The sequence below is a fragment of the Miniopterus natalensis genome, chromosome 17, assembly GCF_054644295.1.
Source record: "Miniopterus natalensis isolate mMinNat1 chromosome 17, mMinNat1.hap1, whole genome shotgun sequence".
Taxonomy (NCBI): Eukaryota; Metazoa; Chordata; class Mammalia; order Chiroptera; family Miniopteridae; genus Miniopterus; species Miniopterus natalensis.
In genome coordinates this window covers 36,849,446-36,873,949 of record NC_142097.1, presented here as the reverse complement: position 1 = coordinate 36,873,949, position 24,504 = coordinate 36,849,446, and the positions used below count along the sequence as shown (strand labels likewise).

The 24,504-nt window shown below is 44.6% G+C and overlaps 1 protein-coding gene across 1 annotated transcript in view; it reads left to right on the top strand.

Annotated features, from left to right (window-relative positions):
- The first annotated feature begins 737 nt into the window (after nucleotides 1-737).
- TEX2 (testis expressed 2) overlaps nucleotides 738-24,504 on the top strand; it is a 79,596-nt gene continuing 55,829 nt past the window's right edge. Inside the window, exon 1 of the mRNA XM_087826297.1 lies at nucleotides 738-813. The gene's annotated coding sequence lies outside the window, so the exon portion shown is untranslated. The remainder of the gene's footprint in view (nucleotides 814-24,504) is intronic.

Sequence of the window (24,504 nt, the reverse complement as noted above, 5' to 3'; positions counted from 1 at the left end):
TGCCCAGCTAGCAAACCTCTCAACCACATTCGTCATCTTGAGAACGAAAAAGTTTAGCTTTATTTTTGGCGGTTGAATTGGAATTTCATCACTATGATGGACTTGAAATATGTACCTGAGTGTGGCTCTCGTACCACGTACATCAGGATCACCTCGGGGGAGGGAGTGTTGAAAAATGCACTTTCCTCAGTCCCATTCCGCACGCGGAGAGAAGGAGAGGCTCTGGGGCGGGGCTTAGGGATCTGCTGGTTCAAATCCTCCAGGGTGAGGCTGAGAATGTTCCTTTTAAAGCCAATGCCGCAGATTCCTGGTTCTCGGAGCCTCAGTTTCTCCCTCTGTCTGGACCTGGTTCTGTCTCCACTTGTTGCTAGGCTGCAGGACGAGAAAATTAATAAGTGCAAAGAGCTGGGGAGACCGCTGCAGCCCGGCTAGGAGAGGAGAGAAGAGAAGCTTTTACTTTTCCCACCCCGGAATTCTCGGGGTAACCCTGCTGCCGCCCCTCTCCCCCAGCTCTTCGGGCGGCGGCCCCTTTAACAGACCTGACCAATCGCCCGCCCATTTCCACGGCCGCTCGCGGGTGCGCAGGTAGAGGCTGGATTGGCTGCGCCTGGCGCGCGGTCTGCTCCGCCCCCTCCGCTCTCTGGTTGGCCGCGGCTGCCGCGGGCGCGGGGCGGGTCCGCCGGGCGGGGCGGCCGGTGCCCGGGGTTGGGCTGGCGGCTGTGAGGCAGCCGGAGCCCGAGTCGAAGCCGGGGCCAAGGCGGCCGCGTAGTACGGACGCCGGCGGAGTACAATGAGGCAGCCAGCGGATCCGGGGTGAGCGCGCCCGGGGCCGGGCGGGCTGTGGAGGGGGCGCCCGCGGAGAAGGCCCGGGCTGGGGGCGGTCCGACCCGGCAGGGTCCGGGGTCCGCTCAGGGGCCAGCGGCCGTTGGTGCGGTGGGGCTCAGGGGTCGGGCCCCCCAGGGCCCCGCCCTGCTGTCACAGCCCGGGGACTGACGCGGACTCCCACTCGCGACGTCCCCCCACCCCGCTGTGAACCCTCCCTTCCTTTGGGGCGGTTTGGGCTGACCCCCGCCGGACATGCTCGCCGTCCAGTCCTCCCATCCTGCAGCCCGCGGGCTCCCCTCCCGGCTTGGGGCTCGGGGCTCGGGGCTCGGGGCTCGGCCGGGGCCCAGGAGAACCGTCCGCCCGCCAACTAGGAAAACAGCTTGTAATTTGATGAATGGGGCCCCGGGTTCCTGCAGCCCCCTCGCCCACGTCGCGAAATGCTTGGAAGTCGAGAACCGCAGTTACTTTTAGGTGGAGCTGTCAGAGGCTGTCGGCTCCTCGGGTTGTTTTTCTCCAACTCCTGAAAATCGCGGGTGGCCGTAGGCTGGTTTGCATGCCGTAGACGTGAGACAGCGGCGTGCCGAAAGCCAGGGATCGGAAGGTTAACAAGTGACATTGGGCTGAGGCCTAACGCCAGGTGTCCTGCCCAGGAGCGCGAGTGTGACGGTGGAGGCTGTGGCTGCTGGTGAGCACCCGGAGGAAACGGTGGGACCGGGAGGAGGAATGAACAGCCGGCTTCAGTTGCACCACGCACGCTGCCCAGAACGCGCGCGGCTGACGCGGGAGTTGGTGCAGGGGAGTTTCCCTTTTTGAAAAAGGCTTTTGGAAAACTTAGCCTCTTCATCGGTTGTTATGGTTACAGGGCATCAAATGTAAAGGCAAAGTCTATTTACACCCTCGCTCTTTTTCCAAAGCTATGAAGCACTCTGTCACTCCGTTTTGTAGAGACACTGCACAGAGAGGAAGGACATGCTCTTTTAGAGTTGAAGGAACAGTGTGGGCTCCTTGAAGGCAGGGTGGTGCCATATTTATGTTTGAAGTCCCAGGTCTGGACAGCATGGCTGCTCTGCACAAGAATCGAAGGGAACCAGGCTCTTGCATGTTTTGATGATTTTCATCTAAGACCTGAAGGAGTCCTGTCAGGAGCCAGATGTAAGCTGGAAGGTAAACCACGAGTGGTTTATATGGAAACCAGTAAGGGAAAACAGAGGAGTAAATGGTTCTTGAGCTCTGGGTTTTGGGTTAGGGAGTGTTTGAGGGTCTAGGTGTGTGGCTTCAGAGCTCCGGGACACAGTGAAGCTTATCTCGTAGGAAGTATTAGAAGTGTGAAACTGCCGTTTCTATTGGCTCTTACCCAGCCCTTAAACGATCTCAGTATTCTTTCAAATTCTTCCAAAATTGGTAGTTGGTCTAAACTTATGGAGAACAGGTAAGCCTCCTGATGGAATGGGGATGGAGTAGGATTTTTGCCATACAGCTTCTTTCACAGGGGCCTCTCTGGGAGTGTCAGTGAAGGCTTGAAGCAGGGGCATGGAGGGGCTCTGGGTGAACTCAACTTGCCTGCACCTTTATCTCTAGGAAAAGGTACTGTGTCTAAGAGGAAGGAGGTTAAACAAACTGATTGAGATCAGAAGATGGTGGTAATGAGACAATTGACAGGAACCCAAGGGCTGGGACAGATGAGAGGGAAGGGTAAGTGCAAGAGTTTGGTTGGGCGGAGGGTGCTGGGCCTTGTTGAGGTTTGAAGAGCGACATTGTGTGAGAGGATTGGAGACATTGCATACACCAAGCGTATTATTTGTTTATTAGCGATTATGTTTTAGAACGCGTCTGCATGAGAAGCAGGAAAGTCTTGGCCTTTAGGTAGAATAAATGTATAGGATGTTTTGGAGTCTGGGTCAAAAAGAAATTGCTTGTAGTCAAAAATATTCAACTAATTTTTGTCGAGAGTTAGGTGTGTGCCAGAAATTGCAAGGCATTGTGGGTATAATGGAGGGAGAAAAACGGGTTAAGAGTTTGTTTCTACATGCCACGTGATTTAACTTCCCTCCAAGTCAAAAGCTCTCATCTTAGGATTTTCTGAAGCTCTTGAGGAAAGAAAAGGGAGAAATGCATGGATTATTACTTAACATAGGAACAAAACAAAGCAACAGGGAAATTCTTCCTGCCGTAGACCACTTTTGACATCAAACTGAATCTTCAAAGACTGGTTTTTCTGTCAGGTTTGGTATAAAACTGTCTTCATCTCCTATGTATTGATCAGTATCTTTTGATGTGTTAAGTTCCTGATCTTCCTTTTCTTCCCCTTTTCACTATCAATTCATTTATTCAAAGTTTGGAAGTTCATTCAACAAATAGTGCCCCTGTCCTCCCTGTGCTTCCAGTTCATTTCTTTGTCTGAGTATCCCTCGGTGTCTGCTTTCTTCTGCTGATTCTTATTCTCTCCTGAGGGTCTCCCTTGGGAATTGTTGAGGTCACAGGGAATGTTTGTTTTTTGATTCTGTCCCAAAGCAGAAGCAGAAGGTGGCTAGTTTAGCAAAGAGAGCATTTGTTGAAGCCCAACTCTGCCATGTGCTACTTTCCCCATGTATATATTTATTAATTTCCATATATATATATCCTCTCCAGCCCTTGAGCAGCCCTGTAAGGGAGCCTAGCTCATTTTATAGAAGAGGAAACTGAGGCTCAGAGCAGTTCAGGGTGATAAGCTGCACAGGGTGATAAACTGGTTAGATGGTGGAGCAAGAATTTCAATTGGTGACTTTCTGATTCCAAAACATGCTTTTTCCATTGGACTACGTTTCTTTTCCCGGAAGAGGAATGGCAGTTTATTCAAAATAGTCTGGCACAGTGTCTTTGGATGTGAAAGGTCAGGTTCAGAGATGTTTGGAGAATTGCTGCAGTTTGTGTGCTCACGGTAGAGCAAGAATTAGTACTTCGTGTCTTGTCTCTCTATCTGGTGCACTTTTGGGTAATTCATGTGGCCATGGGGAAGTTTGAGTTTACTGCTGTGAAAGGGTGATCAGACCTCTAGGTCTGTATCCCAGTGCTACCATTTACCAGCACTGTGACCTTGGGTAAATTATTTTCTCTTCCTGTATTAGTTTCTTTATCTGTCAAATGGGACAGTATTCACATTTCAACAATGCTAAGGCTACAGTTTGTCTCATCTTAACATTTCTGAAAAAAAAGTATCTTATAATCTACGGAGTCTTACAGTTGTAGTTGTCAGTGATTTCCCTTTTTTGTACATAAAATAATGGTTTGTCTTACAGTCAGTGCAGTCTTAGATAAGATGAACTATGGTAGTACATTCTTCATTGGTAGTTGTGAGGATTCCATGAAGTCACTCATGTGTCTGGCACATAGGGAGCACCCAATAACAGTTGATGGTATGGAATGAGAGAAGAGATGGTTAACTGGCAGGTGGCTCTGGGGAGCATCTCGTCAGCTTTGCCACTCAGAGCCCAGGCAGTACTTTATGACCTGTGGGCCAGAGGAATGTTTTCCCATTTGCGTAGAGCTCTGCCCTTTGGCTGACTCTTGTCCAGTGAGAAGCATTCACTTCAGGAGCTGACGAGCCATGGGCAGACATTTCCCTTTGTCCTGCCTATGCATTAAGGTCTTTGTCAACTTTAAGTCCCAAGTTAGAAATAAATATCATTATAAGAAGATTGGAAGCCTATGCAGATGTGAACACACTTACATGTCAATTTTAAAGCACCTCAAGGTTGTATAGAAGATTGTGTGTTACCCCTGGTTATAATACTTAATTGTATTGCATGAAATGTCCATGAGTCATTGATCAGAAGGATGCTAGGAGGTCATGAAAGTATAGAAGCCCTTGACTGGCATTGGATGAAATAGAGCACTGGCGTTGGCGTCAAGAGGCCCACTTGCAGTCCTGGGGGTTTCATCTGTTCTGTTTATCCTGGGGGTTTATCTTGTTTAAACTGCACATCCCCCTATGAGTATTAGATACTATTGTCAATCTTATTTTAAGATGAGGAAATTGAGATTCAGAGAAGTTAAGTAACTTGTCCAAGCTCACAGAGCAAGGACGAGGGCTTGTGGATGGACTAGAACTCAGGCTTATTTATGCTGCTCCCCTGTACGAGTTCTGTGGTTGTTTCAGGTGGACCCTGCCTCGTCTTGGAATCCTCTCAAGCCATGCACCCTGGAAGTTTTCCCAGTTTAAAAAGTAAGATTCTCCGTGCTTTGAGGTCACAATTCCAAGCCTATTATTATGTACTAACACCTATTTAAATTCTGAGTCCTCAGTCAGGACATCTGGCTGTGTATTAGGAGACATTTGTTAGACCTAACTAATAGTCTTTATGGGGGTTGCAGAAGACCTGAGTCCTTGAAAGGCAAATTTTTCTTTGGTGAACAAAAGCCATAGGCCAGGACACTGTGAGCATAAGTGGGACTGTTTCGGGAAGAATCTAACCTTTCTGTGTTGAAACTGGTGGGATGGGAAAGGTAGGTGGGCTTTGAAACAACCAGGCAACTTTGTCTGTTGGGTTTGCCTGGATGCTGGTTCTAAGGACTCCCCCTAAGAAGATGATTGGAAGTAGCAAACTCAGTGCCTCCTGGCTTATCCTAACAGTTGAGGACAGCACAGGGCAGGAGAAGCTCTCTTCAGTCATAAGCTTATTAAGATTTGAGATTTAAATCCACCCCTTGGATTGCCCCTGCAAGTAACCTTTCAGAATCACAATATGCATTTTATAAGAGTTTCATTTCTCTTTTGTTACTTAAAGCTGACATAAGCTGGCCTGTTCTCTTATTCAATTTTGAGTCCTTTCTTACGAATAACGCTATCTTTTAGGCAGTGTTCCTAAAGCTGGTTATATTTATCATTTGGGGCTTGAAATAGAGAATTTAAAAACCTTTCCACTGAAGGCACTGACTGAAAAATGATTATCAGTCTTTCAACAAAAATTTAAGCATCTTCTGGAGCCAAGTATTGTGTTTGGCTTTGGAAATCTACTGGGGAGCAAAACAGATGTGTTCCTGCCAGCACATAGCACAGTATCTAGCCTAGACAATAAATCAGTCAACAAACATATGCATTGTGTATATGAAATTGTGATAAGTGTGAAATCTCCTTCCTCTGAAGAAAGGAACAAGGCTCTAGGAAAGAAGAAAGGAAAGGAGCCACCACTTGGGAGTGTTGGGAAGAGCATTTCAATAGAGGGAGCAACATGTGGAAATTACTGCTGCGATGAGGAGGGACAAAGAGGAGAGGGCGGAGGATGGGAAGGGCAGGCAGGCAGGCCTGTCACAGGAAGAGCATGAAGAGCGGGCTCAGGAGCCAGACACTGCTTGAGGGGCCTTGGGAATTTCTCAACCTCTTGGTGCCTCAGTTTCCCACCTTCGCGTGGCTGTGAGGATTGAATGAACTAGTGTCCCGAAAGCCTGGCACGCAGAGCCAGGCATGTGCAGGAAGGCCTGTGGATAAGGATTTGCTGACTCTCAGGCAGTGGGGAGCTTCACCTAGAGTGGGTGAGCTTCTGCTCTTGGTGAACATGTCCATCATCCCGGTGTAAAGTAACTGGAGGCTGAAGGGAGGACTGAGGTGGCTAATCCACGTGTCGGCTGGAGGCACCCTAAGGGAGCTGGGTGTTGGACGGTCTGCCACGCACTGTGCTTGGGCAGTGCTTGCTGTGCAGCCGGGCTCTGCCTGTAGAAACCTGTGCAGTGGGTACGGTGCCCACCTTGAAGCCAGGGTGGACTGGAAGCAGTTGTTTCTCTGCTCCTTCCTGCAGTTGTCAGTTTAGTGTTTGGATATGGAAAGTAGATTTTTAGCCTTTTTTTCTGATAAGAGGAAGCAGAGGCCAGTGACCTTATTACCAGGTGATCAAACATGGTGACTCAGAGCTGCTATGTGCAGTGCCCTCATGAACCCCATCTCCAGTGTAATTTGATGTAGTGCTTTGTCACCCTGAGGAACAACCACACCTTGGGATCACACAGGAAAAGAACATCATAAAACTAATCACTGGCTTTGGTTCCTTGGCGTGGCTTGGATGCTCAGTAAAACGCTATGAACCCAGCTATGTCAAAGTTTATAATTAATTATCCTATGGCAAATTTGTTAGAACTGATTGAATTTGCATTTAATTGCATTAGTTCTTTTTTAAAAAGACACTTTTATTCTGGAATGAATCCCATGTATCGATCACTCGGTTTCAATAATTATTGACATTTTGCCAGTTTTGTTCCAAGATAGTTCCACGTTTAAAGCATTGTTGGTGGATTTTCTCTCGCAGTAGAAAACGTGTGGTAGAGGTGGTCCTAGAGAAAAAATATTGTCCATGCTGCAAATTACAGGATTGGTGTTAGTTGAAATTCAGAATCTGAAATGTACGTTTCTTGAAAGCCCCTTACAGACTTGCTAATGAAAAGCAGGCGTAAAAAATTAGAGTGCTTTCAGTTAATCTATGTGTTTACTAAATATTGACTATGTATTTACTAAATAGTGTTTTCAGTTAATCTGTGTATTTATTAAATACTCTATGTATTTACCAAGTACTGGGCAGTGTGTAGGATATATATAAAAAAGGTAAGCCCTGGCCAGGTGGCTCAGTTGGTTGGAGTATCCTCCTGCAAACCGAAAGGTCACAGGTTTGATTTCCGATCAGGGCACATACCCAGGTTGCGGGTTCAGTTCCCAGTCAGGGCAAAACTGATCGATGTTTCTCTCCCTCTCTGTTCCTCTTTCTCTAAAATCAGTAAAAGCCTGTCCTCGGGTGAGGACTAAAAAAAAAAAAAAAAGTAAGAAGCCTCTGTGCACAATGACCCGTAAAATTGCGGGCATTCTCCTCCCCACAAGGAATCACAAGGTGACTTGCAAATATTCCTAGCAAATGAAATTTACGTAAGGCCCAAACTATGAAACTGACTAAAAAGCAGTATTAGCGGTATATCTTAATTTAAGTTCAAATTATAGCATTCACTTGTAAAATCAAAGAGGACACAGTTCATATGTTGAAAGTCTCTTTGTTACACTTTTGTGTATTTTTGTAAGTGGAAGTTCAAATCAACTATGCAAGAACCCTGTGGCAACAACTTTTTGGAACCCTGTCCCACAGACTTTTTGGTAATGTTGGAAATGTGCCATATCTGTGCTATCAATCCAGTAGCCACTAGCCACATCTGACTGTTGAACATTTGAAATGTGGCTAGCGCAACTGAGAAACTGAAGTTTTAATTAATTTTCATTTAACTAGCCGCATGTGGCCACATTGGACAGTGTAGTTCCAGGGTGTATAAAACCATCAGTCTCCACGATAAGATGGAATCCAGCACAAACTAATTTCAGCAACAAATGAAAGAGCACAATTCAAATGTAGTTCCTGAACAGAGTACATTTTAAAGAAAAGGAGTTTGACTACATAGAAGGAAGAACTGCCTATTGGGGTTCATGGTCTTCCTGTAAGAGCAAGGTTTTGGTGGTTCAAAGACCTGGGGAACTTAGATTGGATGTCATGTCTCCTAGGGCTGAGGATCTTAAGTGTTTGTGCTGCTTGTTGCATTGTGGATTGTTCCTAAGAGGTAGAGAGAAGTCTGTTAGGTGGCTTATATGAAGGTTTCAGGAGGTAGGATGACCCAGCTTTGAGAATTACATTTCACTGCCAGGGAGATTTAGAGGCTCAGAGGAGAGACATGGCAAGGGCCTTGGTCACCTTTTTATCCCCAGCATATAGTAGATGCTTGATAAACATGTTTCAAAAATGGATGACAGCTTTCAGGAATAGATTTTAAAGCAAATAAGGAGAACAGCTTTAAGTTTATCTAGAAATTCTGACAAATAAGTGCCAAGGGAAATTTAATACCAGTGAGCTGCGGAATATGCACAGCCAGTGTTTCTGCCAGAGGAAATTGACATTTCTCTTCACTGAAGATGCAAGCTGGCCTTTCGGCCTTAGCAGTGTTGATTTTCATCTTTAAACATCTCTCGAATAGTCTCTTTCCAACTTCACTGCTGTTCCAAACGGCCATCTTTTTGCTTGGAAGACAGCAGCTGCCACCTTACTGCTCTCCCCACAACCACTTCTACTCTTTTCTAATCTATTAACTTCATTGTAATCACGTCATGATCATGTCATGTCCTTGCTCCAAACCCTGTGAATGCTTCTTGTTGCTCCTGGGATAAGAGCCACATCCTCGACCTGTTCTGAAAAGCTGTGTGATCCAGCCTCCCCCTCCCCCGCCTTCTGCTTCTGCCTGGGCCCGTGCCTGTCTCCTCCTGGTTATTATCTTCCAGGCACCTTTCTGTCCCCAGCTGGAAGGGAGCTAGCCTTTTAGGAACTGAACCACCTGCTCCTCCAGGAAATGGCCCCACCGCCTCACCTCACTGTCTTTTTCTCTGAATCCTTTGCAGCACTTCTCGCCATTTCATATTCCTATTTGTTAGTGGACATCTGCTTTTCCCCTTCCTCCGCGAGGGCAGGGACCTTGTTGATTTTGCTCACCAATATATATCTAGTACCTAGCACAGGATCTGACCCATTGCACAAGCTTCTTAAATGTTTGTTGGGTGATGTATGAATGAATAAATGAATGCAAACACGCTTAGAAAACAAGGGGAAACTTGAGAAATGCAATTTAAAACTTGTGTTTGTTAGAGGGTTGAATAGTTTTCAGAGTAGAATAACCCAGGAAGGGAAATAAGAGGAAGAAAGAGTCTGTGAGGGCTCGCTGTTGGACCTGTATAGTGGGTTTAGAGCTGTCTTACAAAAGAAGCATGTACTGTGCCCTTGACCCAGGTTGAAAGGCTTTTGCCCACCAAGTTACAAAGGTGGAACCTCTTGTCTGGACAGACATCCTGTCCCAGCCTTGGGAGACATCATTCTCTCACTGAGTATGTCATTAGTAGCATGGGGCTCCAATTTGAGACCTCAGGGTTGTAGTCTTACCTTTGCAGCCACAGTCAAGGGTGTGGTAATCTTCCTCTCTTTCTAGAAGGGAGGGATTCTGCCTGTTCATATTTGTCTCTCTCCTCCCTCTTACCCACTGCCCTCGACGCCATTAGCAAATCAGAGTACTCTGCCCTTGGGGGGTGTTGTGCGGGTGTTTGTTAGTAGCCCTAAAGAGGCCTCCTGGCAGCAGTAGGAGGGAATTTCAGGTTGTTCCTTGGTGGGGAAGAGGCTTCCTGGTATGGCAGAACAGAGGCAGCTGTGTTTAGACCTGATCCAGCAGCTGGGGAGACTTGTGCTTTCCTGAGGCCAACTTCTAGATGAGGGGAGGAGCCTGCCAGTGCTCAGGAGAGCCACTTGTCTTGGGGGAGGGACTCGACACCTGGATCTTCACGGGGAACTTTGAAGTTCTAAATAGGAAAGAGAAGGACTTGAGGCAAAGGTAGTGGTTAAATTTCTTCTAAAACTTTTGTGATTGTGATTCTGCAAGAGAAAACTGATATCGGAGGTTACTAGCTGTTGTTCAGGTAGTGTTTCTTTTGTTTGTTTTGTTTTGGAAGGAAGGGACTGATTCCCTAGACCAGGTACTTTGATAACCAGAGAGGAGGTATTTCCTGAAGACCAGAGTGATGTGTTTTCAGGGAGACTAAAAAGTCTGCTTAAGAAGGTTTTAAGCTGAATATTAAGGGGACAGAAGAGAAAAATATACAGGAAAGCTGCAGAACCATATGTCATAGAGACCTGTGTGGCTTTAGTGGTGCCCAGAAACTCTCAAGTAGAAATGAGCACCAAAGCTGGTTGAGAACACTGCTGGAAGAAGGGGGGTGAAGCATCTGTAAAGTCATGTCTGAGGGTGAGCAGCTCAATGCCTCTGTGCCCTGGAAACCCCAACAGCACAGCCAGGTCAATATTATCTGGTGGGAGGTTGGATTGGAAGAGAGAAAAATAGTATGGGGACATCTGGCTTCCAAAGAAAACCCTATGAGAGTCACTCTGTGTGCCGTGATCGTGGGAGGCTGATGGGAAGCGTTTCAGTTATGATGGAAAGAGCAGGGGGCAGGTTATGTCATTGTAGGACTCTGCCTGTCAGACTGCAGGGGCAATGATTTTTTTCCATAGACAGATTTTAAGAGGTCCTCTGGCCGGTATCGTAGACCATACAGTTGTTTGCAGAGAATTTTATTTAAAGTGGATCATGTTAACCCTAACTTGCTGATAATTTTACCTCTGAGAGTAAGTAGAGGGAAGTGTGTGTGTTGGGGATGGTGCTGCTTGGACCCAGTGATGACAAAATAAGGAAACGCTGGTTGACCGTAAGGATGGGGTAGAGCCATCAGAGGGCAAGGGAGCCAGTGACTGCAGCCCAGGAACAAGCACAGAGCTCAGGTTCATGCAGGCTGGCTCCACAGCGCCTGCTTGTAACCACTGGACCCTGGGCTGAGCATTTTCTACCTGACATTGTTGTTTCCTATGATAAAATGGTGGACCTGCTCCTTATGGACGCTACAAGAAGAGCCATCTCAGTGTTCTCGAATAAAGATGCCTGTAAGAATATTAACCTACAGCAGTGACTGATTTGATGTGGTTTCCCATTCAGTACCTGTGCTAGGAAGTCTGAAGGGACCTTTTCCCGGGAAGGCCTCGCTGCTTTCCCTGGCTAACCTCTGAGGCAAGACCGAAGTGGACAGTCAGTACTAGAAAACCCATGGGAAAGGGGTTGCTTCAGTTTTAATTTCCCTGGGTAGGCTAATGTCTGGGGATATGATGAGTGGCATTCGATCCTGATGGGGTAGGTTAATAGTAAAGCAGGAACATTTTTTTTTTTTTTTTTTTAAGGCTGAAACTCCCAACAGAAATGACTGTTGATCATGCTCTGAGCCAGAGACCAAACTCATTTGGTCAGTCTAGCTTTTGTCTTGAGGTTTGACTGTGATCGAGAGGGGTGTTGGCAGAGGCTAAATATAGCCTGAAGTGAATTTTATTTCAGGTGGTCTGGTTTGTGGTACAAAAACCTCATGGAAGGAAAAAACATCTCTTGAGTTTCTGAATCAGGTGATAGAGTTGTTTTGGCAGCAGATGTAGCAAGTACAGTGCCTAGAATTTTCGGGGGCAGATGGTCAAGAGGTTCTTCCAATGACATGAATTTATAACGCCAGTGTTTATCTTGAAAAGTAAAATATAAAGCATGTTTAAAATACATATTTTTTTGACTCACAGCTTAGAAGACATCTTCCAGAAATTGCAGGTTTAACTATTTCTAAAACCTAACTCTACTGTGGTCTGATAAGAACTTTAGCTATTTTGTGTTATCTGTCAGCATTGACCCATTAATTTAAATTTCCCCTCCCAGAAATGCTCTCCTGTTCCTCCTGGCTCCCTTCTGTGCTACAGTGGGGTACCCTAGCCTTTCACCCAACACTGTGCTGAGTACACACAGAGCAGGTGGGAACTGTTGATTGGTTAATGTTAAGTGAGAAGGGTGCTTTGTAGCAAGCTAAGAAAAAAAGGTGCCTTGGGGATTTTTGCCACGTTTTTCTATTTTAGGTGTTTATTTATGCAGGTGCCCAAATTGGGGTTTAAAGTGGGAATGAGAGGCTTTTGCAACAGTAAAGCAGGGTCAGGTATGTGGTTCAGCCCTTTCAGTTCTTGTTAATCCCTGTCATTGTAGGACACCCATCACTCTCTCAGTGGTGTGATGCTATTGCTAAGGGAAGGAGTGGCCCTGATGGACAAGCAGGAAGCCCAGAAACTGGCTTCAGAAGCCCTCATCCAACCACTGTGATGATTTCAAGCCAAATTCTTTCAGGCTTGAGAAAGGGTTGATCAAATAGGCCGTCCCCACATTGAGTTAATACAGGTTGGTTACCCACTGATCCCTTGAGCATTCAGCAGATGATGTTGCTCAGAAGACAGTGGCTGTGCTTGGGGACATAAAGATCTTGGCACCAGGAGTAAAATTACCAGTGAAGCTTTGGGAGGCACTAGAAGACTGTCATCTTCCCGCAGCAGGACTTCACCCTGCTCTCGCTTCTGTCCTACCCAGACTCCCAAAAGACCAGCATCCATGAGGTGTAGATCAAAATTCGACCTCTCTTACTCAAAACAATGTAATGAGTTCTTTAAATCAGGGTTTCTGATCTTGGGGAGAGGAAGGGAAAAATCTGTCTTCTCACAAATCAAATGTGGCATCTTGTGGGTATTTGCATATGTGTTTTTGGTGGTGGCTGTGGGGTCTTTGATATTCATCAGGCTTTCAAAAAGGCCTGAAAGAGAAAGGTTAAGGAAGAACTCCAGCTCTAAAGTCTCTTGTTCCTCTCTTCTGAAAAGGTCTAAGGCCAGGTTTTTAGAACGGCTGTATCAGTTAGCAGTAGGGGGAGAGCCTAGAGCATAGACTGCAGGTTCCTGCCTGGTGGGAGTCCATGCAGGCCAGCCTGGCTTCTCCTCATAGTCATACAGACTATCCCTGGGTCCCTGAGATCCTCTTTCCTCACTACCGGCCCCTCTCCCTTCTCAAATCCTTACGATATCCTTCGGGGGGGAGAGCATTGGGTAAACTCCGCCTCCAAGCCAGGTGACCTATGCCAGGATATTTCCTCCTTGGTTTCCTTAGTTCCTTTTAATCAGTGCCCTAATTGCTGCCCCACCCACCCACCCAGGTTCTCACAGGGCCTCTCCCTTCATTTTTCTTAGGTTTATCTCGTTTATACTACTTTCTCTTCTTCCCTTTTCTCCCTTTTTTTTTTTTGTCTCCCTTAACACATTCTGAGTTTGTCTCTTCCCTTCCATTGGCTTTTCTGTTTGGGATAGTAATTCTTGTCTGTAGCCAGAAAGGGGGCCATGAGGTAGACAGAGGGCCTGGGGGCTGGTCCTCCCAACCCTGTAACTCTGGATGGTGGATTCTGCCCCTTCCTGGAATGCCTAGGGCTGGGGAACACACATCAGTCATCGCTCTCACCCACTCCCTCCTTTTCTTGTGTTCCTCATATGTGTCCCATGATGGTGAGCTCTGCTCATGAAAGTATGATTCTGTTTTATATTCCTTATTCCAATTTTGCCAGAGGCAGAAAAGACAGAAGTTATTGCTCACAGAAAGTTCATTCCTCTAGGGGCAGGCCAATATATAAGACAATGCTAGCAACAAGTGTACCTTATTGCAGTAGAACTCTGTTAGCAGACATTTAAATTACAATCAGAGATGATCATCTTCCACCTTCGTAGTGTGAGCTTCTTCCACTCTCTGAATCTCTCCCCCAGTGCTCTGGGGGCTCAGGGATCTGGCCCGGAAAGGGTTTTGGAGGAAGATCTCCTTCTCTTGCTACTTCTGAGGATTTCTTAGCCCCTTGGCAGCACACACCTTCCGCGTGTGACCTGGGAGGCCTCCGCTTAGGAAACCAGATCTCTTAATTGGTAGAGCCACCTCATGAGCCAGTAATGCAAGCTGTTGGTAATTACAAAAAACCTACTGTGAAATTCATCTAAAATTAATAAAGAGCCAGTACTGTGGATTTTAAATACAGAGGAAATTATGACGTTGGCTGTCAGTTACCTGAGGGTAGATTATTTCTTGCCAGTCTTTCAGCTTTCACTTCCCCTTGCTCCCCATTGTGCCTGTGGGCTCCCATCCCACTCCACTCCATTCTGTTTACATTTCTCCACCACAGCCTGTTTTGTTTTTTTAAAATATATCTTTATTGACTTCAGAGAGAGAGGAATAGAGAGGGAGAGAGAGAGAAACATCAATGAGAGAGAAACATCATCAGTCGGCTGCCTCCTGCATGCCTCCGACTGGGAATGGAGCCCGCAACCCCGGCATGTGCCCTGACCAGGAACCAAATCTCGATCTCCTGGATCCTAGGTCGATGCTCAACCGCTGAGCCACGCCCAGCCGGGCATGACCCACTTTAATGGGAAGCTACCAAAAAATGCAGGTCAGTTGTTTGGGATTATCCATTTTATGTTCTTTTCTACGAAAAGAGAAGTAAAAGGGCAATGTATTTAAAAGAAAACAATAAGACGTGGAAAACAAAATTTGGCAATGAAACCAGTTAGATGAACAGAACATCTAACATCTGCTTTTCCTGACTTGGATTTTTTTTAAAGAGCGTCGTTCAGTACTCCGTTGTGTATGTGTGTCAGCATTTGAAGGTCTCTAGATCATCACTTATATACCATGATGAACAGTTAAGGAATTTCGAGGCTAAAATCTTGACTGCTTTGGGGACATTTACTTTATAGGTATGCCATCCCCTGACTTAATAGGAAGGATCTCTAGTCTGTATGTGACTTGAAGAGGAACTAACTATTCCATTTAAATAGATTTCAATTAGGATAATGACTTTGAGACATCTCACAATGGTACATTTCCTAGACTCTTAAGATAGAATTGTCAAATTATAGCAAATAGAGTTAGAAATTATTTTGCAATTTTCTCAACAGATGATAATTTTTCCTTCTGTACATCTAGTCATTCTGGAAATAATCATGTAAAGGTACCTTTTTCTAAAACTGATTCTTTTTCAAATACAATGGGACCTTTTGGTTTAGAAGAAGTGGTAGAGGAAGATTGCAGTTCAGGAGAGCAAGCAGGAGACAGTCATTTTCATTCCCTCTCCTTTGTACCTTTGCCCCTATTCTTGAAGAAAGACCAAAAATTGCCATAGGTGTGAAAGAAAATGGTAACTGGGTAGACTGGGAATGCAAGTGAGATTTTCAGAGTAACAACGTGCTCCTCTTCGTGGCTTGTAGAAACAAAGGCTGTGTGATTACAGCAGGCTCTGCAGCTGGGGTTGGTGGAAGTAGAGAGTTTATGTAACCTATAGGATATTTAAATTTGTATGATATTTAAATTTCCATATTAGAAAAAGCTGATAAAGTTTGTCAAAACAAAACCCATCGGAGAAAGTCCTGCAGCGCATAAAAGTGATGTTTTAACTTCTTTTGGGACCGTCACTTCTGTGAGCCTCTGAACCCTACAAATTCTTCAGAAAACTGCACATGTACCCACAGACCAAATTTTGCATGCATGTAAATGTTAAGAACCCTTCATTTCAAATAGCAAGATGCAAGGTTTTGTATTAGTTTCAGGCGTACAGCATAGTGGTTAGAGAATCATATACTTTACAAAGTGTCCTCCCTGCAGTATTTCCAGTACGTGCAGTGTTCATTCATTCATTCAACCAATAAATATTTAAGTGCCTACTCCATAGAACACTGAGGACACAGCAGTGAATAATGGAAGTTTCTGCCCACATAAAGCATATAGTCTGTGGGGCAACAGGCTACAAGTAAGTAGCCACATATCACAATGTCAGGTGTAATATTCTGAAAAATAGAGAGAGTAAGGGGATGGGGAGGCTGTTCTTTTAAGATGAGGTGGTCATGAGTGTTTTCTGAGGGAGAGAGTGTTTTTGAGCTGAGTCCTGCCATTATTTTTACTACACTAAATTTGGGGGACTAATAATTGTCTTTGGGGCTATGGAATTCAGTGGTGCTTCTTTGCAGAGATTGTGACTGATGAATTTGAAGGACTTTGAGGAGTCAGACTTGGGTGTCAGTGACCTTTTGAGAGAGTGATCCAGCCTTATCTGGTTCAGTGCCCTTTTATCCTTACTGCCAGTTTTCCTGTGGCAAGAACAGGAGGGGAGATGAAGTTGCTGCTGGCCTCTTGGCTGTGCTTCAAAGGAGCCCGAGCACCTCCCTGCTCTCCAGGTTGGTTTCCAGCTGGGCCACCGAACCTGGCTAACTGATGGTATGCATGCCCAGTCCTTAAAATCACCAGTCACTCCACAGGTCTGACCAACTGGATGCTTACAGAGGCCAGCTGACCACAGCTTGGACCTGAGTCTCAGAATCCTGGGGCCTGGGTACAGGGTGAAGGATCACAGCTGTTGACCTAAGCCTGTTTTTCCTGAATGTAATTTTTAGGCATGAATCTCAAAACTATAAAATGATCTTTTAGGAAGCCATATACTTCTGCCAGTGATGCTGCCACTTTTTTTTTTTTTTTTAATATATCTTTATTGATTTCAGAGAGAGGAAAGGAGAGGGAGAGAGAGGGATAGAAACATCAATGATGAGAGAGTCATTGATCAAGCCCACAACCGGGGCATGTGCCCTGACCCGGAATCGAGCCCCAATCACCTGGATCCTAGGTCGGCGCTCAACCGCTGAGCCACGCCCGGCCGGGCTGATGCTGCCACTCTTCAGAACGTTTTTTCACACATGTGACTTGTTAATCAGCCCTGCAGTTATTCCATTACCCCATAGTCCCAGAGTATACTAATAACCAGTATTTGTATAGGACTGCAATTGACAGCCCCATTGCCATATATCTTTCTGTGATCCTCGTGACATCCTGTCTTTATTGCTGCCCCTTTGCAGACCGGGAAACTGACTCTGTACCAGTCAGAGAAGGAAGGGGGACTAGCCATACGAGGGGAAGCCTGGACAGGGGCTTGTATAGAACTCGTTTCACTCCACACATATGCTGTGAGATAGCAGGATTGATTTTTCCCATTTTGTAGATGAAAATCTTTCTGAAGCTCAAAAAGATTATGTAACTTTCCTGAGGTCACACAGGTGGGGAGGGGCAGAGCTGGAGGAACCTATGAAAAAAAGGAAGGAGAAGCAGAGGGCCTCAGGCAGATGAGGTAGGCACCTGGTAGGGTGGAAAGAGCAGGCATTTCCAACTCACACACACTGGAGCAAACCTTAGCTCTGCCCCTCCCCACCTGTGTGACCTCAGGCAGGTTACATACAGGGTGTTGTGGTCTGGGCCATGGGCATGCAGTGCCAAGTTGAGAAGTTCCGCTTAGGTACCTGGAGGGTTAATAGGCTTTAAAACGTGTTCACAGGAGCTTTATATACACATACGTGTGTGCATGTACATATATCTCTATAGAGGAAGGTTTAAACTCTATATCCCTCTGGCATATCAGACATTTGTTTATAATTTTAAACACTATATAATCAGTGTACTTACTAGTTCGTATTTTTTCTCTTTGGTTATCATTGCATACTGTCCCATCTATATAGTGCATATACTTGCCATTTGTGAAGACTATGTAATATTTCTTGTATGCACGCATAGAATCCTTGGTTGACCACTCTGTTGTTAAGCTTTTGTGGCCTGGCAAGAGGTAGTTCTCACAGCATTTTTTCTTTAGGAAAATAAGTTCTGAGTTGGACTTAAGAATAAGTGGGTTTTGAAAAGTTGTTTTGTAAGTTAGGGGTGGCTTATTCATCATAGTTTCTGTGGATTTGGGCTGGAAACATGCAGTAGACATTTGATGGAAAACATTTGTTTTTCCCAGATTTGAATTTAGATTTTTATCTGAGTTTTATAAGAAAGTATAACTAAACTTATAAAGACTCTTTTGGGTGTGATTTATATGTCTAGCCAGTTAAAACACTTTTAAAAAGCAGAGAGGATTGAATTGACAAAAACAACTCTTCAAAAATTAGGGTTAACTTGAAGCTAAGAATGTAATTGCAGAATTGCAGGTGATCATAAGTAACTTTTCGAAATAAACATCCCAACATTCGACCTCCGCAGCAGAAGATTGGGACCAAGGAAATAGCTGCTTCTTCCCATTCTGGTCTTGAGCATTGGTAAAGGGAGTTGACTAGAGTTGTTTGAGTTTCATTTCTGCCCTTACTAGTTATGATGCCATAGGCAAGTTTCTTTCTTCTGTGTCTTAGTTTCCTCATTTGGGGAATGGTAACACAATTCCTGCTTCATAAGGCCTTGAGGATTAAATGAAGAGTGTGTTGATGTATCTGGGACATAAATCTTCAATAAAAGTAAATTCTCTTTTCTTACTCTTAACTAAAAATTTTGAGTAAATTAGTGCATACTAAGTGAGCTTTTTGGGTGCTGCAAAGATCTCTCACTGCTCATTTTAGGGAGCAGTTATTTTTCTTTCTCCATTTTGAAGTTTCTTGTTTGCTGCCTTCTGTCTGTGGGCAGACACTAACCACTGAGCCAAACCAGCTAGGGCAGGTTTTATGATTTAAGTTCATGCAAATAGAACATTTACTTCTATATAGCATTGAATTAGAGGGTGGGCTAGGATAGGTGGTACTGAGGACTGAGGAGGGCCTGCTGGATTTCTTTTTGCTGTACACTGTGTTTTGCTATACTATGAGAAAGTCTTCAAAATATGGAGCATGTTGCCTTAATAGGTTGATGGTTATCCTAAGCAGTCTTTGAGGGGGCCAAGGACAATAGAGAGACTAAAGTATTTTTAGCCGTTCTGTGAATTACTGCAACTTTTTAAAAGCACTTCCAGTGCTTTCCTGAGTTGTCTTTAGAGTCAGGATCCCTCCAGAATTGATGCTCCCCTTGGATAGACAGGGTGAAGATCTCTGTCTTTCAGTGATGGGCTTGGCAGGCAGCCAGTGCTCAATAAATGTTGAATGGATGAACTCTTTATTGGAGTACAGGGATCTGTAGAAAGCTTCTATTGGCTCTGGATTGATTTGTTCATGAAAGTATCAGAATGAGGCAGTGTTGCTCAGTGGTAAAGATCATTGCCTCAGAATAGGATTCCTAGATCTGCTAGTTAGTAGTTTTGCTACCTTAGTAATTTGCCTAAACCACTTTTAGTTTTATTCTTCATCTGTAAAATGTGGAAATAATAATAGCACCTACCTCACAGAGTTCTTAGACTTTAGTGAGATATTGTTGGTAAAGCATTTAGAGGTCTGGTTCAGAATCCTACTGATGCATCCTCACAAATTAGTACTGTGTCTCAATTGCATCGCTATGGCCCTCGGCCCTCCTTTCTTCCAAGAAATAATTCCTGCTGTTTCAGTTGACTGGGGCCTGTACTGCTTAGTACATAAATAGTGTCCTTTACCGTGGAAATTTAAATTGCGGTTACAAAGTTTTTGGAGAAAAACCCCCTGTGTTTTCTCAAGAAAAGAATAACCTTGGTACATCTTTATTTAAAAAGAATAACTGCCAAACATAGGGTCTTTTGAGAACAAGTAATAATATTCCCTTGGTACTTTACCCCATCATATCCAAGGGGAGTAAGCAGCGTGGTTTATTATAACACCATTTATATGCTGTCAGTGTCCAAACTTTACAACTTATGAAGTGCTGGCCCATGTTTTCTTTCTCCCAACAATATGAGGGGTGGGATTTTACCATAATGACTCTCATTTGACAGATCAGAAAGTCCAGACCCAGCGAGGCTGCTCTTTAGCTGGGGCTCTTCCCAGGTCGCTTCGGCTGTCCCAGGGAAGGCCCTTTTGGGTATCATCTGAGTAGGATTTAATGGGATCCTAATTATAAGTGGGTGGGCAGAAAGTTCTCCTGTTTTAGTGTTTTGTTTTGGCAGAGAGTACTTTATAAGGACCCATGTAAGCTAGAAAAAAACCCCCACCAACAACCTCAGCACTAATCGTCTGGAAAGGGCAGGACACTGCTGTTAGGCAGTTATTGGACCCGTGAACAAAAAAACATCAAGATCATAACTTTATAGCCTTCCTGTCTTTGAAACATCAATGGAGTCCCGGTACGGCCATCAGATTTATAGTGCCTCCAGAATTAGACAGTTTGTTTCCATGCTGTATGCTTGTATTTCTGGTTATAAAATGCTGTTTGTGCTTATTTTCCCTGATCTTCCAAGAAACAGCCTTTTCTCTTGTTCCTTTGTGCATCCAAGTTTCTTTTTTATTCCACTTTCTTTTCATTTCTGCTTTCTGTCCTGCTTTGGGCCTTGAGACAGCAGTGAAACAGACTTCCAGGAATGGGCAGCTGTGGAGGCCCTGGCTGGGGTCAACTCTATACCCTGCATCTGTGTGGGGGACAGGGGCTAGGACCAGCTGCAGGAGATGAGGCCACAACAGAAACGGTGCAGGTGTGAGCATCAAAGTAGGAGCAAAACTCAGCCTAGTCCGATTGTGTCCTGTGCCCCTGGAAACACCGGCCTGCCTCTGATTCCTCATTTAAAATATCTGAAGTAGTTGATTGATTGACCTTGATGGAGATAGGCCTTTTCTTTCATGTAGGTACAGAGCAGTAGCCTCCTAAAAAACAATTGCCTCTAAAGTGTTACCTCTAAAGTGGTACCCTTTCCAGATGATTAGTGTGCCGAGTTTGTTGGTGGAGATTGAGACTGGATTAACTAGTTACTGGTGCCCAGGAATAGCTGGTACTGTATCTCCAATTGAGTTCCTTGTGATCCTATCACGTGTGTGTGTGTGTGTGTGTGTGTGTGTGTGTGTAAGTGTAATGCGTTCCTGATATTCCAAGTTGGTTCAGTTCCATGGTAGGTATTGGTGGCAGGGCAGAGTGTGTGCACACACAGGCTGTGATTACTAGGAATATTTTTCAAATAATTTGTCTTCCAATCTCCCTTCCTCAATTATGATAAGCCCTGAGATGGGGAGGAGTGGCTGGGTCATCTGTGTGCAGATGTTTCCTAAGATTTTCTGGTACACCTCCCATGTAACCAATTCCAAAATGCATCTGCCCTTTGAGAACTAGGACTGAGAAAGTGATTAAGGCTGGCTGATCAGTTGTCCCACTGCAATCTGCTGGGTGGAGCTGACCTGGGGATGGTGGTTCCAGCCTGACATCTGCAGAGGAACCCATGGGAGCCAGTACATTTTCATTTCAAAAGGCTTAATAGACACTATACATTTACCTGGGGTAAGGACACAAAAGCTACCCAAATCATCAAGTTTCCTTGCTTTGTTTGGATTGTAAGTCTGTATGGTTTCATGCTGATTCCAAGTTCTGATTCGCTGTGGATGACATAATAGGAATTTCTGAGACCGGATTCATCTAACTTTAGACATTGTTTCTAGAGCTTGTGTCAGGTCTCACTCCCCAAACTAACCTTTAGAATGAGGTTGACCTTGAATGTGAGTGCCCTTGACTATCAAAATAAAGCGTCTGGGTTGTTTCTTGCTTACTTAGCTATCCTTATCATCGTCACACCTGTGGCAGCGATTTGATTTCATAATGCTATTATGAACCTGTTAATATGGATTGCTAGGTAAAATTTGGATCAGCATTGAAATGGAAAAATTGTAAACAGAGTTAATCAATTACTGTTAAACATCATTTGTTAGAATCGTGCAAAACATATGGCAAGCGTGGGGAAGGAGCAGAAAGAAAGAGGTTGGTGAAACCACAGATCTTATCTGGTGTCCTTATTTTTAAAATGATCCTTTTAAACAGCTTTACTCTAAAAAGCAACCAAAGATAACTCACAATAAAGCACCAACTATTATTACTTAGTCTCTGTAGCCTCCCAGGATCCCGTGGATTGTACATTGTTTTTACGTAACTGTGTTTGATATATGCACATCCTCCCAAGTTCTGCTTCCTCATATTGTATTACAATGGATAGACCTTTCCATATTTCTACTGGACCTCTGTGTTTGTCATTCTTAATGGTCACAGCTGCCTGCACTAAACCCGAAGTCAGACAGTCGGGGCAATCTAGTTCAGTGGATTAGCGAAGGCTGGAAACAAACTGTCTGTTTCATCCTTGATAATATGACTGTGGGGTCAACTCCAGCCAAGTCGGCATGGATGAAAAAGGTGTGCTCACGCCTGCTGCTGATGCTGATAATAACAGCTTACATATGCTGTTACTTCTTAATTTTTCCAGCAGCCCCTGTGAGGTTGGCACTATTTCCATTTTATTTACAGATGAAGGAAATAAGGTGTTTTGCAGTAACTTGTACAGGGTCACACGCTGCTAAGCAGCGGAACTGGAATCTAAAGCTGGGTCTGTTTAATGTTTGAGTTCTTAACCAGGTTTTTCTGTGCACCACGGGGCCCATCCAATTCGCACCTCACTTAAACTAACCACCTTCCATTTTAATCTCCTCGCAACAGACACATTGATTGATGTTTATTAAGGTCACAGGGGCTTAATGTTAAAACAAGATAGAGTAAACGCTGCAAGCAAGCTGGAGTCCCTGAGAACTCCTATCCACATTGGAGAGTTGTTAGTCTTCTTAAGGGCAAAGGGGTATGAATGGCCAACCCACATTCAGCCTTTCCTTTAGTTCTATCCTTTAGTTGGCCAACCCACATTCAGCCTTTCCTTTAGTTCTATCCTTCTACCTTGAAGTCTCTCAAACTTGAATGTGCACAACAATAACTATGCGAGGTCACCTGAAGCATATATACATACTTTGTGGGAGACTCATGATTATATCAAGCATTTGAAGTGACACAAAAATATATAAAGCACCCAAATATTTGAATGTATTTTCAGGTACATATACATGCACAATCATGTTTTTAATCAATAAAAATGAAATTTTGTATAAAACTGGAAAAGAAAAAAGAGATTCTCAGGGATAATTTTGGCTATAGGTAGCTTTTTGCCCTGACTTTAGAACCTAACCCCCACTGGTGAGTCGCCAAGTTCCTGTGCATGCTAATTAGAAGTTATCTGTGTGCCCTGCTTTGTTTTCTGGACAAATTAGAAATTTTCCCGTGTTTTACACCTTTTTCCATGGCGATGCTTGAAAGTCACTGAAGCAGTCCCTGTGTTGCATGGGGTGGTCTGGGAAGAAGAGGTTTCTCTGACCGCTACCTGGGCTCCTTTGTGTCTGGGAGCAGGCAGGTCCAGTTCCTCTGTACTTTCCCAGAGCCTTGCTTCTATTGAATGAGAGAATTTCACATGTGAATTAAAGGGGACTTGGGCTGCATTGGAAACAGTGTTCAGACTCTAGAAGTCTGGTTGGGGCAGATGGATGAGAAGTGTCAGAGTTTATTAACCCCTGGGCTTTTGGCTTCATGGTCTCTAGAATTGTCTTTTTCTGGAGTGTGCACAGGTCCTAAACCTAGGGTCCTGGTATTATCTGAACTCAGAATGTGTTTTTCTTTTGAGTTATGCAGGATTTACCTGTTGTAGTTTGGCCGTGGGTCGGGGAGGGATACGGGATGCTTGAGGAGGATTGATACCTGTTTTCTGTTGCCACAGCACAGATGATCTGTGTGTCATTCTTAGTTGATTCTGTCATTAGTAGACACCTGGGACTAGAAGTAAGGGCTGCTTCTACAGCTGGGCTTAATAAGCAAGACAATCTGGAAGGTCTAGAAGTATTTGTTATACTGTTTCAATATTATTAGAAAAATATTTTGACTTAATTGCCTTCGGCACATTAATCAGTTCAAGTGCACTCGTTTCCTTTGCTTGACTTGAGCAGTTGCCAAGAATTTCTCTGGTGCAAAATGGAAAGTGGGACTCTTAAGTAAGTTCTGTTCCATAGAAATTGAATCACAGACTTCAAGAATTTTCCAGAAAGCCCTAAATTCTCTAAGACAGTGGAGAAGGGTCCCCTCGGTTTACAGTGAAAGAACCTAAGGCTCAGGGAGGTGAAGTGGATGAGCTCCATCACTGTCATGTGAGGGATCGGTCCTTGGAGCTCCTGCCCCTGCTGCCACATGGCTTCACTTGGTATGTACTTTCGGTGACTGAGTCTACTACCAACTGAGTAGTTGCCAGAAATGGGGGAAAATATTCGCAACACATACAGTAGAGAAAGTGTTAACTGCTCATGATCCATAAAGTGAATAAGAAAAAACCCTTAGGCAGGAAATATGAATGGCAAGTTAACAGAAGAGAAACAGATGGGGAAAAACTTGGAATGATTATCAAAGCAGTGAGGTGCCATTTCCCCATGCATCAGATGGGCAGTAATTAAAACTAATGTTCAGTCTCGACAAGGGTTCAGAGATGGACGGTTTATACATGGCTGGTAGGAGTGTAAATTG